The following is a 7,500-nucleotide window of genomic DNA, read 5'->3' on the forward strand; positions in this document are numbered from 1 at the left end:
TATCTATCTATCTATCTATTTATCTGTCTCTCTATCTATCTATCTATCTATCTATCTATCTATCTATCTATCTATCCAAAGAGAGGCCGTGTACTGCAGTCACAGAAGAAGTTATGTCTTATTGATTAGTTCAATCCTCAGAAATACGTATATATCTATCTATCTATCTATCTATCTATCTATCTATCTATCTATCTATCTATCTATCTATCTGTCTATCTATCTATCTATCTATCTATCTATCTATCTATCTATCCAAAGAGAGGCCGTGTACTGAAAAAATGTGGACAGGGCTTGGTGGTATGCTAATTTAAAAAGTCTCCCCGAATTGCGCCTAAAAACTAGTTAACTGAAAGGGTTTTCCCAAATTATTGAAATAAATAGCAAGTTTTCTTAATGTTGAGTCTCAGAGCCCCCAAAAAATCATCTGACGGTTGAACTGAGAACAAGTTACTTTGCAGAAACCGGATATTGTAAGGGCAGAATAAAGAGGTCGGTAGACGATTATGGAGTACAATAGGCTGTTTAGGACTTTCCTTATTTTTTTGCATACCTGTCAAGAGGGTCCACGATAGGGTTCTCAAATTCCGCCTCTAAACCCATTTTTTCTTGTTAATCTCGCTTCCCGCCCTTCCTTAACTTCAAATCCCGATCCCGCCCAAATTTTTTCACGAGTTTCTTTGTTAAATACTGAATAGTCGTTGCATAAGACTAACCTCTACGCAATGGGAAACCTTGATGTTCAAGGTTCTCGGCATCATCACTCATTAGCTCTAGTGACCTTAACATTTTGTTCTGTTTCCAACGTAACAGTACAAAATTGTTCGCTTTGATATTCCTCACTGAGTGTTTTTTTTGGAAAACAACCATGAGTTAGGTAGATGAATGTTGTTCGTGTCTCACGATGCACTCGCTGAGAACTGAGTCTGAAGTTTTCAGTTCTTTCCTTAGAGTCTTCTTTACTCCTAGTTTCCATCAGTCCATGATGTCAATAGTCTGCGCGTTATGGAAAAATGTATATCGTAGAACAAATCGGTTATGTTAATTGAATGTTGCCATCAATTACTTGAAATTTAGGGCTAAGTCAGACGTGCGTCTGTGGGAAAAAAGTACAGACAAATGAAAATGAAACTCTAGTGCAGGTTGGACCCTCAAATTCTTGTCAGTAAAATCCTATGGTTAGCAACTTAAGTGTAATATCCACAGTTTTTTAAAAGTTATTTTAACGCAGATTACTACTGCCGGAAATTGTGTGATTATATAATGTAACAAAATAATTAGTTGTTGCAGATGCCTTTTGCATAGGAGTCAGTGTCAAAGGAGTGGAGAGTTTTTCAAAACGGAGAAAAAAGGGGAGAAAGAAATATTGTACGCAAGCTAGTTTGATTTTGTTCTGTTAATATTAAACCAGTTTTCAACACTACACAAACACTGTTATTTCAAACACCTTAGCCGTGCCTACTCCTCAAGATGGCTTCCAAAACCGTGATAAGGTCTATGTCGGTTATGGATAAAATTGAATGAAGGGGTAGTTTCTAAAGAAACTGTGGTGCTGCGTCGGTGGGGAAGTAGTATACAAAAATTTGGTTTTATCAACGGAGTTGATAATGTAAATTGGCCACCGTACAGAGATTCTAAAAGCTGACGTTTCGAGCGTTAGCCCTTCGTCAGAGCGATTCGCTCTGTGGATAAAATTGACCGACTTCACTTCTTTTGCCATTCATAACTTGGCTACAAAGGCAGGGGTCGCGTTTATAAAGACATTTGATCATATATCGAGGCCATAGCAGGAGGTGGCCATCACTGGAAACGAAAATTAATCCAATTAGGTATGACCCACGTCGGTCGCACACGGTAGACATATCGCTGACATATCAAACGGAGCTGCACTTTCTCGTCGTCGCAGTCCCATCGCTCGCGAGTGTTTTTTTTTTTTTTTTTCAGCAGGTGCCTTCGAAGTACTCCCAGGCCTTGGTTCAGACTCGACGCTGAACCACTGCAAGCATGTGCAAAGTCGTTTTGCGACGGATGAAATATCTGATTGCCGCGAGTCATTCTGTTATGGATAAAATAACCGCTGATTCTGACGGCCCAGACGAGTGGAAGGCCGGGGAATATGTAAAAAAATTGAATTGATCAGAATTATATTGAAAGTTTCCGTTCACCATGCTTCTCTAGTGTGTGGCAGATTGCAGAATAGAACGAGTCTGTAAAACGCATGAGTTTTGTCAAAAAAGAGGTGTCAAATGATGGTTTTGACAGAAGCTTTGTTTTATGGCCTTATGACCAGATATGACCAGCTCTAAGGCAGGACATCCGCCCTTTTTATCTTATGTCGGCCCTTTTTATCTTATGTCCTCCGCGGCTCCTCTTATGTCCACTGTTGCGACATAAGGGTCGCGCTTGTCCTAGAGAAGTGATGACACATTTTATGCCTATCCAAACACCTATGTCTTTGAACGCGACCCTGCCATAGGCGGTTTACACACGAAAGAGCCATTCGTGCCAGTCAACGCTGGTTAATTAGCTCTAGTGACCTTAACATTTTGTTCTGTTTCCAACGTAACAGTACAAAATTGTTCGCTTTGATATTCCTCACTGAGTGCTTTTTTTGGAAAACAACCATGAGTTAGGTAGATGAATGTTGTTCGTGTCTCACGATGCACTCGCTGAGAACTGAGTCTGAAGTTTTCAGTTCTTTCCTTAGAGTCTTCTTTACTCCTAGTTTCCATCAGTCCATGATGTCAATAGTCTGCGCGTTATGGAAAAATGTATATCGTAGAACAAATCGGTTATGTTAATTGAATGTTGCCATACAATTACTTGAAATTTAGGGCTAAGTCAGACGTGCGTCTGTGGGAAAAAAGTACAGACAAATGAAAATGAAACTCTAGTGCAGGTTGGACCCTCAAATTCTTGTCAGTAAAATCCTATGGTTAGCAACTTAAGTGTAATATCCACAGTTTTTTAAAAGTTATTTTAACGCAGATTACTACTGCCGGAAATTGTGTGATTATATAATGTAACAAAATAATTAGTTGTTGCAGATGCCTTTTGCATAGGAGTCAGTGTCAAAGGAGTGGAGAGTTTTTCAAAACGGAGAAAAAAGGGGAGAAAGAAATATTGTACGCAAGCTAGTTTGATTTTGTTCTGTTAATATTAAACCAGTTTTCAACACTACACAAACACTGTTATTTCAAACACCTTAGCCGTGCCTACTCCTCAAGATGGCTTCCAAAACCGTGATAAGGTCTATGTCGGTTATGGATAAAATTGAATGAAGGGGTAGTTTCTAAAGAAACTGTGGTGCTGCGTCGGTGGGGAAGTAGTATACAAAAATTTGGTTTTATCAACGGAGTTGATAATGTAAATTGGCCACCGTACAGAGATTCTAAAAGCTGACGTTTCGAGCGTTAGCCCTTCGTCAGAGCGATTCGCTCTGTGGATAAAATTGACCGACTTCACTTCTTTTGCCATTCATAACTTGGCTACAAAGGCAGGGGTCGCGTTTATAAAGACATTTGATCATATATCGAGGCCATAGCAGGAGGTGGCCATCACTGGAAACGAAAATTAATCCAATTAGGTATGACCCACGTCGGTCGCACACGGTAGACATATCGCTGACATATCAAACGGAGCTGCACTTTCTCGTCGTCGCAGTCCCATCGCTCGCGAGTGTTTTTTTTTTTTTTTTCAGCAGGTGCCTTCGAAGTACTCCCAGGCCTTGGTTCAGACTCGACGCTGAACCACTGCAAGCATGTGCAAAGTCGTTCTGCGACGGATGAAATATCTGATTGCCGCGAGTCATTCTGTTATGGATAAAATAACCGCTGATTCTGACGGCCCAGACGAGTGGAAGGCCGGGGAATATGTAAAAAAATTGAATTGATCAGAATTATATTGAAAGTTTCCGTTCGCCATGCTTCTCTAGTGTGTGGCAGATTGCAGAATAGAACGAGTCTGTAAAACGCATGAGTTTTGTCAAAAAAGAGGTGTCAAATGATGGTTTTGACAGAAGCTTTGTTTTATGGCCTTATGACCAGATATGACCAGCTCTAAGGCAGGACATCCGCCCTTTTTATCTTATGTCGGCCCTTTTTATCTTATGTCCTCCGCGGCTCCTCTTATGTCCACTGTTGCGACATAAGGGTCGCGCTTGTCCTAGAGAAGTGATGACACATTTTATGCCTATCCAAACACCTATGTCTTTGAACGCGACCCTGCCATAGGCGGTTTACACACGAAAGAGCCATTCGTGCCAGTCAACGCTGGTTAATTAGAGATATTAAACGCGGTCACGACAAAACTGAATTCCCCGTATCCCGCTACTTTTCCCTATTTTATTTATTGTGGACCCTCTGTCAATAATTCAAAATTTGTTTCGTCAGTTTATAGAATTAAAACGAAATTTTTTTCAGTGTATCATTTCTTGTATTACTGTGTAAGCAATGACCAGCGTATAAACAAAACAGAACCAGCGGAACTTGATGAAGGAGCTAATCAGCAATATAAAGATCATAAACAACCAAAAAGACCAAGGACAGTGAAGGATTTATTTCCAAAGGCAATGCCTTTTGTCGCCTTTCCAGTGCCACGGGCTTGTGGAACTGTGAACTGGAGTTTGCCAGCTTCAACCACATACTGGGGCAGCGGGCTGATTGGTTTAACACGTTCGTGATATTATACCAGGCTACCGGCTAGGGTTTGCGGTAAAAACTAAACATGGCGCAGAATGGCTATTGCTTGTATGACATATATTTTGCTTTCTGGCATACATTACTTTTGTCTCACTTGAACTCCAATGTGCGTTCTAAATGGACTCCAATTGGTTGCGGTTAGTCTCTTACAAATGCAGATCTACTGGAAAATGCTGGGAGTTGCGAACACCCAGTGGAATAACTGTCCATCAAATGTACAAGCCCCGGGGGGGGGGGGGGGACTCCCATATAAAACAGACGGGGATGCTCTCGTCGTCTCGCTTAGGGGTGTAAATTTTGGATTTTGGTCTCGCTTAGGGTGTTCCGGGTAAAGCGCCAATATTTTAAGCCGTCAAGGTCTCGTTTAGGGTTCCGCGAAGAAACACAGAATTACGCTAAGAGAAAGAGAAGTCAAATTTTCTTTTTAACTTGTTTTTAGGGGTCAAAATTTGCTTAAGCCACGCCCAGATTGGTATCCTTTAGGGGTCACAAAAAGCTTGAGCCACGCCCAGATGGTCTCCTTTAGGGGTTAAATTCAAAATTTCCGACGAGCATCCCCGTCTGTTCCATATGGGAGTCCCCCCCCCCCCTTCGGGGTACAAGCAGTTAACAGACAGTAGATTTCAGAACAAACCCGATCACTCGGAATAGTTTGATAGAAAATCCTGCATCTCATTTACGACATGATTTGCGACAGTTTGACCCTTAGGCACAAGACGCACAAGCAGAAGCGAAAGAGTAAGCATGAAAAAAAAAAAAGTGTGGGAACCTAAAGAAACGTTTTGATCTCCGACTCCTGGTGTCAAAAAGATACTCCGACTCTTTCAAACTCTCCAAAAAATCTCTAAGCTATGCTCGAGTCAGTCCTTTAGAAATTTGAAGGTACATGCTACTGGAACAAGGTTCCAATACATACTTTGAACGCAAAAAGATAAGACAACAAAAACCCTTGTGGGGTTAGCCAGGTAATGAATACCTGGTAATAAATTTATCGATATAGCTAACTAAAACAAAGAAGCGGTTATGAGGAAAGTTATTTCAGTTTATAAAGTTCTTAAACCAAGAATGTGACAGACCAAAATCTTTGTGCCAACAAGCAATATCCTCTCGAAATCTCTTATCTAAGTTAAAAGAAAAGCCTAAAGAATCAGGGAATATTCCTAGGTTTTTCTATCGTATCAAATTGAATTACTCTCTTACCTTCGCCAGAACCAAATAAGGAAAAGACAGCCAGTAAAATGAAACCTGTGACTGAAAAAGTTGCCATGTTTGAAAATATTTTGACAGAACACAACTCAGTTTTCTTGCCTCTGAACAACGCTGCAGCTTGACTTTTAAAGTTTGCAACTAAATATGACAAGGTAAACTGAGCAATAGATGACACAATTCATTAAGTCATAGTTCATGCCAGGGCAGACAAAATTTGATGCTATGATCCTGCAATGCTCAGGTTCCGGAGTCATTAATTGATGTCAAATAATTGAATCAGTAAAATCGTCTCCTAAAGCTCGCATGATTTTGAAGTTAAGGCTTAAGATTTTGGCACTGTGAGTTTGTTTTCTTCAGTCGAATCTTGGACAATTTGTTGTTTAATTATTTTCGCGGTAACTCACAATCTTTTCAAGCACGGCGAAGAGTTAAAGTATACTTGTTTTTTTGGGTTGTATTTCGTCATAATGCAAAATTTGGACGAGGCTCGTCCAAATTTTGCTTATTGTGGAAAAAAACTAAAAAAATACACCTTAGAACCTTGTTCAAGTCAAAAGATTAGACACGATAGAGCATTTCCCAATTTAAAAGCAGAAATTTGTTGCATGTGTCAAGGTGAAGCTGGTGTGGTACGGACCAAATCGCATTACGACTTAGACAATCCTCAAGGGTTGACCTGCTCGCGCGTGGTTGAAGTGTATTGAATGCACATAAACACGTCTTGTTTACACCGCCTTAGCCGATTTTGAAGCCCATCTTCAAGTTCTGTTGCATAGGTGACAAAGCCTGGAAAAGCCTATTATTATAAGATGGATACTCTAAATATCAGCAGATAAATGTACTAATAGTCGACAATTAAAGAATTCATCTATTTTCGTTTGCAAGAAAATAGCAGCACCAATTTGAAAAGAACCGAGAATCATGCATTGAGTTCATTCCATCACGGTAAAGTGTATGATCTGGACGAACCACATACGTTGACGCGGCCACATTTTGACAGAGGATGTTTAGGGTCTGTTTAGCTTGTATATTGTGCTAACCGTAAACTACTTATCCTTCTCAAAACAAACTTGAATAAAAATATGTGACTGACATAAGTCAACCATTGGATCTCTTAAGTTAAAAGTACATTTGTTGAATAATCTGATTGTGCAACGGTACAAAGTCCTGACCTACGTAGACCGACGAACACACCTTGAATCCTCGAAAAATATTACACCACCAAGGTCGTTATCAGTTTAAGTTTCAAGGTTATTTTTGAAGCCATTGTTTTTTGAAAGAAAATCCCAAGGCCAAGGCTAAACCTCAAAGCCAAGTCCAATTATCAGATCACTTTGGCCTCATTTCCAAAGAGAAGTCGTGTACTGAAAAAATGTGGACAGGGCTCAGTGGCATTTTACATGTGAAGTTGAGGTTTTAAAACCTTTGAAAAAACCGTGGACGATGAGTGTTCCACAGCGTTGGATCAGAGAAGATCGATATCAATCAAAATTGATTAACAAATATCTATAAAAGTCAAGTAGACTACTGTACGACTGATAAAACAACGCGAAACTGCATTTTTTAACGATATTTCGGCTGGCCATTTAAT

The sequence above is a fragment of the Montipora foliosa genome, chromosome 2 (genome assembly GCF_036669935.1).
Source record: "Montipora foliosa isolate CH-2021 chromosome 2, ASM3666993v2, whole genome shotgun sequence".
Lineage (NCBI taxonomy): Eukaryota > Metazoa > Cnidaria > Anthozoa > Scleractinia > Acroporidae > Montipora > Montipora foliosa.